We start from the raw sequence: 11,471 nt of genomic DNA on the forward strand, positions 1-11,471 counted from the left end.
ACGGAATGAAATCATTTTTCAACCCGGTAACTGGCTTTTGATACATTTTCGCAAGGAGTGATTCCCATCTCAAAGGAAGACAAAGTTACATCCAAGAGGGGATGACCCTTATCAAGTCCTTGAAAGAATTAATAACAATGCATATTAAATGATTTTCAAGGAGAATTTTCAGCACATTCTACTTTCAATGTTGCTGACTTGAGTCCTTTTGATGCAGGTGATGATTTTTTGATTCGAGGACGAATCTTTTTGAAGAGGGGGAAGATGATAAGGATCACGGTGTTCCAAATATTCCAACTGGACCTATTACACGATCCAAGGCCAAGAAGATTCAACAAGCATTCATTCTTCATCTACAAAATTGGATAGGCTCGGTTCAACTATTATTTCATGTGTTACAAGCTTATTAGATTGAGGAAGGACCATTTAGAACTTCAAAAGTGAATATTTACAAAGTTGAAGGAGCAAATGAAGTTGCAAGCATCATTACATGAGTTGTTAGTTTGTAATGGTAGAATTGTCAACTTGACTTCGTTTTTTTTTTTTTTTTTTTTTGGAGATTTAAAGGGATCGAGATTAAATCCCGGCCACTAACTTCTTTTGTAGGAGACTATAAATACCCAAAAATTATTATGTAAAAATCAGATTTGTGATGGATGAAATTGATCTCTCAAGTTGAGAAGTTTCCCTTCAAAATCCTAGCATCATCTATGCAAGTTTTATGCCATTCTTGTGGTAGAATTGCATGTAAGCCATGCAGTCACACTTTGTCACTATGTGTTTGAGTGAAATTCTCTACCTTCTACTTATTTTTTTGGATTTCTATGGTGCTTATTCATTGTAATTTATCCTTATACAAACAAGTTTATTTTTGTAGGGAATGTATTAAGCACATGGATTTATTAATTACGGTGAACTTTTATATAAAACTAAGTAAATACAAATGGAGTAACATGAGATAGAAGTAAACATAGTAATAAAAAGAAACTACATAAACTTAAAGAAAGTTAATCCCATTTTACAATATAAATATTGTTCAACTGTAGCAAAGAAGTAGTTTTGAAAACTAGCCACTCCAAATGAATCTATGTTTGGAAAACTAAAATAAAGAAAAAATAAAAATAAAAATATTTTTCAAAAACTTAGTTTGGTGTGAAATTTTGCTTTTCTTTTCTTTTTTTATTATTTTTTTTTATAAAAGGATAAAACACATAATTTTGAAATTAAAAAAAAAAAACAAAACAAAATAGTTATCAAATGGGCCTAATTTTTAACATATCTATTCCAAAGGAATGCATGGGCTCTAGTGGCAATGCTGCTTCAACTGTGTGATAGACCAAGTGAAGTTAACATGACAATAATAGTAGGTTCTAAAGCATAAAAATATGTGGATAAATTTCATATATTGAGGTTGGATAAATTTCATATATTAAGGTGCGGAAAACATATACACACGAGCAACTAAAAATGATAGATCCACTATAAGGGCATTTGGTCTAGTGGTATGATTTTTTTTTTACAAATTAGGTGGAATGAACAAACAAAAATAATGAGTTTAAAATTACCAAACAAAATATGTGGATAAATTATGAGTTTCAACATGTTTGCTACTTTTATCTAAAACTTGATCACGAGTTTTTCTTATTTGCATTGTAAAATTATGTATTTCTATGGATATCATTTCTATTTCTAGAATTGAAACAAAAACATGGGGATAAATTTCAAATATTGAGGCGCATAAAAGATATGGACGAGCAACTAAAAATGATAGATCCACTACAAGGCATTTGGTCTAGTGGTATGATTCTTGCTTCGGGTGCAAGATGTCTCGAGTTTGATTCTCAAAATGCCCCCAACAATTATATCAAATTGAAGCATGCAATATAATAAGATTTGAAATAGGTTTTTTAAACCTTGAACCAAGAAGTAATTCAAATGGATATTTGGAAAGAAAAAAAAAACTATATTTAATTATAATTTACGAGTGTCTTTATAACATGTTAATTGAAGAGAGCAAACAACAAAAATAAACAAACAAAGGAAATTTGTGTATGTATGATTCTCTTCAAATCTTGGAAACTAAGAGGATTCCTCTCCTTTCTTGACATAAAGACTTACTTTTTCGGGACTTGGACCATAAACAGTCATCTACTCTTACTCCTACTCCCTTCTCTAAGAATCAACATAACATAATCATTCCATGAAGGCCGAGGTAGTCTTATAAAAGAAGATGAGGGTACCACTTTCAAATCATTCCATGAGGACTTGAGAAAGTTTTGTAAGAGAAGATGAGGGTACCATTTTCTATTGCAGAATTTCTATGTGAATAGAGAATGAACTATATTCTTGGGAGATAAGATAAAGCCTCGAGCCTAACTTCAAAGGCATTACTCAAATTGTTCTATGATATTTTTTCTAGGAACTCTTTGTTATGTTGTCCGCTGAAGGTTTCAGGAAAGGGACACAGATTCTCTATTGCACTGATCTCCCAATAGAAGTTTTACCTAGGTCATCTGTCGTCACAATCCTTTTAAGAAAGATGCGCCCAAATAACGAGTGAACAATAACATTTAAAGAAGTTTCAAAGAGCGAGAAGAGGATTGTGATAGAAGTTGCCCTAGGTAAAACTTCTTTAAATGTCTTAGCCAATCATGACCTCAGAATGAGAAGTCTCTTGGACAACAATAACATATGGACAACAAATGTCTTAGCCAATTGTGACGATCATGATTGCTCAAGGCGTGTTTCCCAAATGATCGGTAAACAATAACATTGCCCAAATAACCGCCTTGGACAATAAATCGTTTACAAGAATGGCTACGACATGCAACATGCAACCACAAGCAACACGACTTGGGCAATCATGACTGTGACATCTGCCCCCACACAATTTATTGGATGAGGCTGACTTTAGGTCTCTCAATGCGCTTCCATCTGATCTCATAATGATGAGTCTCTTCCAACCTACTAGGTGCTGTTGAAAATCACTTCTCGGTTTGTTGAGTCTTCATGTCTTCTCTGTTCGTGTCTTTCCTACTTTCTTCACTTGAAACTTTTTCTTATTTGTATGAAGTCATACCACCTGCTTCTGCTTGATGTCTTATTGGTCGAAATAATAACGTTTCAAGTTACTAACGTGAACAACAAGGTTAGTCCGCATCCATAAGAGCAATTGGATTTTATATGATGTCTTCATAATCTTATGGATAACTTTAACTAGTCCATAGTATTTTCACACAAGTTTTTGGTTCTTGTTGCTTTGAACTCGAAGTTTATTTGAACTTAACTTATATGAACTCTTTATTTTTCTTGAAATTATTGTGGTTGACGCTTCCGACTGACCCTTCTCTTCATCCATCTAGATGATATTTCTGTGTGAACATGTGTTACTTCAGTGGTTTGTTTCATGTAGTGGCAACAAGGTTTCTATTGAGGTTGGCTCACTCGAGCTCCCCTTTTCAATTACAACAATAGCAGCAAGCATAGATTCATCATGGCTATGATTCTTTCTCAACTGTAGTATCGACATCATTTTCAACCCTCTTGGTTGATGGATGTTTTTCTGAATGATCGTCGGGTTAGACTCCATTACTACTAGACATTTTGCTAGGGGCATGTAAATGACTTTGTGTTTCAGCAGGATGTTCATTCCTGACACGACATTGAAGTCATCCATTTCAACTATCACTAAACAATTTGCCTAGTCCAAACTCCAGCTTGATTAGAGTTCTCATTTTGGCTCTTAAGACAGGTAAAGCTTCCAAGTTGACGGCGTTCATCTTTCCTGTATCTTGATGCCAAAGGATGTTAAACTATTTTGCATCGGTCTCCATCATGAGTTGTGGGTGGCTCTAGCGTTGACAATGGTATTCCTTACTACTTTGTGCTTTACCCAAACCTCAACATACATAATGTATATATATTCATTTAACTATAACACATATGGTCCATGGAAGAATTGTAACTCTTATGCTCATTAACATTATAATGGCTATTACCTAAATTATAACCTAAAGTTGATAATTGATGTCCAATTAGCCAACCCTAAATTTGTAATCATTGTGGAGTGATTGAAATTACAATGGAAGTAGATTAAACTCCTAGTACCTTAAATGAAGTTGGTCTCTTCTAATAAAGCACGAATTTCTCTTTAATATCATTAATACAATTATGCTTCATCTTGAACCTACTAAACATGAAACTAAAACTGCGTTCAATTTAACTCCATTTATTGTCATCTTGATGACGTGTAGGATATATTCTTGATATTTCATATTACTTAAGCTTTTTTGTAAAATCACAATTAGACAACAACAAATATGAACTTGGGTCTGTTTATCATTTTAAAGAAAATTTCTTTCTTCATCTTATTCCTAATAACTCTGCAACTAAATTCATATTATGCTAAGAAACAAATTTTTTACTAGCAAGAAGTAAAATATGCAACTTTAACTAAAATTTCATCTAAACAAACTTTATTGCCATACAACATAGATGACAATTATAGCCTTCAAACAAAAACTAGAGTAGTTGTGGTGAACGGGATAGAAACTCTAGTGTTCATCCATAATATACCACCACTACCTAAATTATGACCTAAAAATTTGAAAACATAAGTTGTAGTTGAAAATTACATTAAACAATCCCCCTAAATCCAAGAACTCGTGTCCAATTAGTAAATCCTAAAGATAGTAGCTAACATAGAGTAATTGAAGCTCCACATGAAGTAATTTAAAGTTCTAGTTACTTAACTAAAGTTTATCTCGTCTTTAATGAAGCATGAGTTGCACTTGAGTTCATGAAATGTTTATAGACTCCAACTCTTAGTACTATTAATGCAATTATATTTCATATGAGTTTGTCATAAATCAAACTATGGTACATTCAATACAACTTCATTTACTTGTCATACGAAGAAAAATAGAAGAATTAAATCAAACAAACTGATGAACTGAGCCGAATAAATCCAACCCAACCCAAACTGATTAGTTTGATTCATTTGTTGGGTTATAGTTTATTTGATAACACTTGCATATTAAAACAATTCAATATTACATGCCTTACTTACAAGTAAAATACTAGATCATCAACTTTTTGTTTTATAGTCCAACAACCGCTCAAAAAAATAGATTTCAAACTTGAGAGAAAAAAAAAATATTGAGTAGGAGTTAAAAATGTTGCATTTTTTTAGAAAGGGCATTTGGTCTAGTGGTATGATTCTCGCTTAGGGTGCGAGAGGTCCCGAGTTCAATTCTCGGAATGCCCCTGTGTTCATTTCTCAAAAGATGAGCCTCAGAGAAAACAATTCAACATGTCTCAAGTTAGATAATATGAGAATAGGGAATGAAACATATTCTTTCTAGGAACTTTTCATTATGTTATCCGCTGTCGTCAAATAGGTCATTTGAGGGGCCTAAGTGCAAAGCCCCATAGCCTATCCGTGGTCAGGAAGGCAGGCGAACAGCGTACACTGAAAAACTTCTTTTCTATCACACGTAAAATTGTCATTCTTTTGAAACCCCTTACCTTATCAGTCATCAGGCAGATTTTTGGTATCATATATCGAGATAATTATTATGAAAAAGCTATTCCACTAGTGTGACGTAGATACTCTTTCTTTGTGGTATCAGTCATGCTATTTGAATAGCCTGAAGTCATCAAAGCCTCTCCACCAGTTCCGAAGACTTCTTCGGCATCAATGTGCTCTAATGAAAGAGATCAGACCCTTTCCTGAACAAGAATCGGGCACAAAACACCGAATGAGAAAGTCGAAAGCGAGCTCTTTTCGCGTATACGCAATCTTGAAACCCAATTAGCTCACGGACTGTCTCCTCAACCCTGACGAGTATGAGTGCTTGGTAAGAGAGAATGTCGAATGAGAAAGACATTCGATTACGACAACATTCGCAACTACCAAAGTGCACTAAACCTAGTAGAGATCTTCGACATAACAATAATGGAACTTCAAGCCCATTTAATCAATCTGCTCTGTACCTTATTGTTGACCGAATCGGATGCACGCCAGGCCTAAATTCTCTCTCAGTCACCTGGAGACGAAAGGAAGATAAGATCCGAAGTTTACGAATCGAAGAGAAAGTGGATCTGAGTTCTACACGCTTTCATTTTCAAAAGCTTTGCTTGCCTACGGTACTTTATTCATGATGTGCAACAATACGGTCATCTCTCAGCCGTGTATAGAGAATTCCTTGATCATTTCCTTGGCGGATAACACAAATGAAATCGCTTCCCTGACCGCCCATCTTATGAGTCCATTCTTGTCTTGTTGGTTTGTTGTATTATTCTATACCTCTCTCGATTTATAGAAAGACGTTCGAGAGCTGGAAGGGCCTATCGTGAGGGAACTTTCCTTTTCACGGTAGGCAAGGGTAAAGCGGGAGCTGCATATGTCCACGGTGATCAAGGCAGAGTGACTTCTTCTTTAAAAGAGGTTGGTTTTATCGAAACTGTTAGATCCGCTTTCATTAAAGAAAAAATAGGAGGTCTTATTTTGGCCGATGTCGATTCGTATGGCAATGCGGACTCGACTCAGGATGAGGATTCCGCTTTTCATACTGCTGCTATGAGCCGAAAGAGCTGGTAAGCCATCTCGCTAAACGAAAGGAAAAAGCACGTACGGGTCGACCTTGTTACAAGGGGCGGGGGCCAGCCAAAGAAGGTCAGTCGGACTAGGTTAGGACCGTTTGATCCGATTCAGCTAGGTTCTTCCATGCGAGAATGTATGCGTATCGGTATACTCTTTAGGACCGGTTGCTTTCTCTTTTTGTTTATACGTTTGGAGAAACCTGCTAAGCCCGCCTTTCTTACCAGGTGTGATTCAATCTTTCAGCTCAAACATTCCTATCGTCCAATGGAAAAGGTAGGAGTACGACTACCTTTTCCTTTTCTTGACCAAGCCAAGGGATCATTCAGTTTCTACCAAAAAGTTTGCTATCTATTAGTTGCCGTAATCGAATGTATTTCTCATTTCATGATAGCTCCTCCAAGAGCTTCCTGGTCCGTAGTAGACGAAACCTTGGACTTCTATCGAACTTATAGCATTGCCTGGTGAGCTCACCGTTTAGGGTTGGCCTTATAGGAGATCGAGCAGCCTTTCTTTCCCTACCTGGTATGCTTTTCCGATTATCGATCAACTAGCCAACTAGCCAAAGAGAGAGGGAGAGGGATCATGTCAATCAATTTGTATGTGCATTTTGACGTGGACAACAGGGTTAGTCTGTATCCATAGGAGCAATTGGATCTTATATGATGTCTTCCTAATCTTGTGGACAACTTCGACTAATCCATAGAATTTTCGCACCAGTCTTTGGTTCTTGTTGCTTTGAACTCAAAGTTGATCTGACCTTAACTTATCATAACTCTCTATTTTCTTTGAAATTATCGTGGTCAACCCTTCTCTTCATCCGTCTGGATCATATTTCTGCGTGAACATGTGTTGCTTTAGTGGTTTGTTTTTGTCTCCCTTCTTCAGTAGAGGTGTTGGCTTGGTGTCTTTGCCAAGCATTTGAGTGATCACTGACAAGAGCCTTTGCAGGTCAAATAAACTCGACTGTGAACATGCCATTTTGCTATTTGTAGAATTCAACTAGCTCAGGCTGAGCCGCATGACATCTATTTGTGGTAGGCGACATAAAACTAATCTTGTGATTTATCTCTCTTGGTGGGGTTAAACCCAATATCTGACCCTCTTGTTTTGGGTCTTGGTGTTCATGTAATGGCAATAAAGTTTTTGTTGAGGTTGGCACACTTGAGCTCCCCCTTTTCAAATACAACAATGGCAGCAAGTGTAGATTCATCATGGCTAAGATTCTTTCTCAACTATACTATCGTCATCATTTTAACCCCACTTAGTTGATGGATGTTTGTCTGAATGATCGTTGGGTTAGACTCTGTTACTACTAGGCATTTTGCTAGGGGCATGTAAATGACTTTGTACTCTAGCAGGATGGCTAAGATTCTTTCTCAACTATACTATCGTCATCATTTTAACCCCACTTAGTTGATGGATGTTTGTCTGAATGATCGTTGGGTTAGACTCTGTTACTACTAGGCATTTTGCTAGGGGCATGTAAATGACTTTGTACTCTAGCAGGATGTCAATCCCGGACTATTTGGGCTCTAGAATGTTGAATATGAAGGCTAACTATTTATAGTAAAAATATGATAGAGATATATATCCTAAATAATTATATATAGTAGGCGGTTACATATAGTGAAGCTATATATAATAAACTGAAATCATAGGTATACCCATTAGTCAGTGCTTCGTAAATGTACATTTCTCTTTCTCCATATCCTCTCTTTGCATACCTGAAGTCATTAATACAAAACCATTAGTCAATATTTCTTCTTACATTTTCTCTATCATGTTTTTTGTGTTCATTTAGATCAAGTGTGTGCATTGTTGTGTGATTCTAATAACTGGTATCAGAGCGAGGAGAGATTCACCACGATCTGTGAAGATGGAAAGTTCAAATATTGGAATTGAAAAGTTTGATGGATTCGATATCATTTTCTAGAAGATGCAGATTGAAGACTATGTATACGAGAAAGATATTCAGGAACCCATTTTTGGGTGAAGCTAGATACCATGACAATGGAGGAGTGGGAGCTCAAGGATTGTCACGTCGTAGGGTTAATCTGGTTGACGCTGCCAAGGAACCAAAGAAAGTGCGATTGGAAATGATCCATACAGATGTTTGGGGACCATCTCTAGTTTCTTCATTTCTAGTACCAAAATTTCATGGATTAGATGTCTCGCACTGTGCAACGACAGCTCTCTGTTTTCCTAAGGCTAGTCAGATATCTCATGACCACTCTTTTCCTCCTCACCATATCTAGACACTACAACGTTGATCCACTATTGTCTTATATAGTTAACGTTCACTCTTTAACGTCCAAGGACATTTTATAACTACCACGAAAATCAAAACATACAATAAATTCATACAAGTTTTACAACATATCGTATAATACAAAATAAGGTTAGACTGCATACTTGGTCGCGGAGAAACGTGTCATTGAGCTGAGTCATAGAGATATACGACTCTTTATCCTAAGAAAAAATCTATATAATTTAAAATCTAGCTGCTCTGATACCAATCTGTCACAACCCAAATTTCAAGGGTTCAAAACTCAAATAGAAACTAAAATTGAGAGTGAAAACAAATAAAAATAAAAGTAAATTAATATAAAATAAGAAAATGTTGTAAAATTAAAATGAGATTGAGAAAACAACACAACATTAAATATAAAATAAAATAAAATTATAAGACAGTATTGTTCAAATTTATCCAAACAAAAAAAAAATATTTGGGATACAATTACAAAAAAAAAAAAAAAAAAAAATACAAAAAAATTCAAACACAGACAAACTAATTCTACATAACAACCCGCGTGAGTGCACAACCTTTGAAGGCTCCCTCATCTCAATGGTAAGTTCTATTACAAACCAATCCAAAATAATCACACCTGTGACCGCATCTCCTGACTTTAAACTGCTAGTCTAAACATGGTTTCGTCACCAAAACTTTAGAGATAAATCTATCTTTACAAAAATATTTTTCTCTTAATTTATAATTAGTCATAAAAAGAAATAATTAGGTACAAATTTGGTCTAGAATTCAAAACTTTCAAATTTTAATGTTCCTTAACCACATTCAAATGGAGATTCTTTTAACTCCTAGTACCTTAAATAAAGTTGGTATCCTCTAATAAAACAGGAATTTCTCTTAAGATCGTTAAATTCATATAGACTCCAGGCTCAATATCATTAATACAATTATGTTTTATCTTGAACAGGCCAAACATGAAACTAAAGTGCGTTCAATTTAACTCCATTATATTGCCATCTTGAATGATGTGTAGGGTATATTCTTGATTCACCTTAAAGTTCTTGTGACATGACAGTTCATATTAGTTAAGCTTTTTGCAAAATCACAAGTTAAAAGACAACAACGATGAACCTAGGTTTATTAGTCAATTCAAAGACAATTTCTTTCTCCATCTTATCGATAATAATAGTTCAACTAAATCCATATTATGCAAAAAAGCAAGTTTACGACTCATAAAAATAACTACCTAAATTATGTCCTAAAAATTTGAAAACATAAGTTGTAGTTGATAATTACACAAAAATTTCCCTAAATCCATGAATTCATGTCCAATTAGTCAATCCTAAAGATTGTAACTAGCATATAGTAATTGAAGCTCCACATGAAGTAATTTAAAGTTCCCCTTACCTAACTAAAGTTCATCTCATCTTTAATGAAGCACGAATTGCACTGAAGTTCATGAAATGCTTATAGACTCCAACTCTGAGTACTATTAATGCAATTATGTTTCATATGAGTTTGTCATAAATGAAACTAAGGTGCATTCAATACAACTTTATTTTCTTGTCATACGAGGCAAAATAGAAAAATTAAATCAAACAAACTAATGAACTGAACCCAATCAATCCAACCAAAATTGATTAGTTTGTTTTTTTTTGTTGGTTTGTTGGTTTATTTGATAACCCTAGTATATTATAACAATTCAACTTTTTGTTTTATAGCCCTCCAACTACTAAGAGAAAAATATATTTTTGTAGAAGCTAAAAATTTTAGGTGTTTAAGAAAAGACATTTGGTTTAGTGGTATGATTCTCACTTGGGGTGCAAGAGGTTTTTAAGTTCAATTCTTGAAATGCTCCTATCTCTAAATCTTTTCTTATCTAAGGATTTCATATTCGAAATCAACCTAATTTCATATTCGACATTTTATACTTACCATCATGCTCTTAATACTCATAGTCTTTCTTAACATCCCATCCCAAGGCTTTATTCTCCGAGACAAATTCTACATCCGAGGACTTCACGTGTTTCCTGCAATACGAAAAAATATGACCTTAATACCTAGGCCTAAGGCTTCATACATATGTTTCAAGTGGTATAACAAGGGCATTTGGTCTAGTGGTATGAAAGTTCGATTCTCTCCCCTTCAAGAGATTGTAGTATGAAAGACATTTACAAAGTAAATAAACACATGAAAATAACACAAGTGACACATATGTAAACTATGTTATTAATATTTTATTTATATTACATCTTTCCTTATTTATGAAATAATGAGCAGAGATATTTTTCATTTTCACAATTACTGATGACGGGAGGTTTAGGATTTTTTAATGTAAGAATCGTGGGGATGTAGCTCAGATGGTAGAGCACTCGCTTTCGATGTGGAAAGTACGGAGATTGATACCTTGCATCTCCAAATGAATCGATCACTAAACTTATGAAATAATGAGTGGAGATGTTTTTTCATTATCACTAAATATATTATTCCATCTTTCCTTATTTATTAAATAATGAGCGTAGATATTTTTTCATTTTTACAATTATTGATGACGGGAGGTTTAGGGTTTTCTAATGTAAGAATCGTGGGGATGTAGTTCAGATAGTAGCGCTCACTTCT

The 11,471-nt window shown here is 34.7% G+C and overlaps 1 non-coding gene across 1 annotated transcript; it reads left to right on the plus strand.

The window, feature by feature from the left end:
• The first annotated feature begins 5,194 nt into the window (after window positions 1–5,194).
• On the plus strand, window positions 5,195–5,266 carry TRNAP-AGG (transfer RNA proline (anticodon AGG)). Its single transcript has one exon. It is a non-coding gene; the product is annotated as a tRNA-Pro (tRNA).
• The last annotated feature ends 6,205 nt before the right edge of the window (window positions 5,267–11,471 follow it).

Source organism: Cucurbita pepo, chromosome 10, assembly GCF_057944985.1.
Source record: "Cucurbita pepo subsp. pepo isolate OVF chromosome 10, ASM5794498v1, whole genome shotgun sequence".
In the NCBI taxonomy this organism is placed as follows: domain Eukaryota; kingdom Viridiplantae; phylum Streptophyta; class Magnoliopsida; order Cucurbitales; family Cucurbitaceae; genus Cucurbita; species Cucurbita pepo.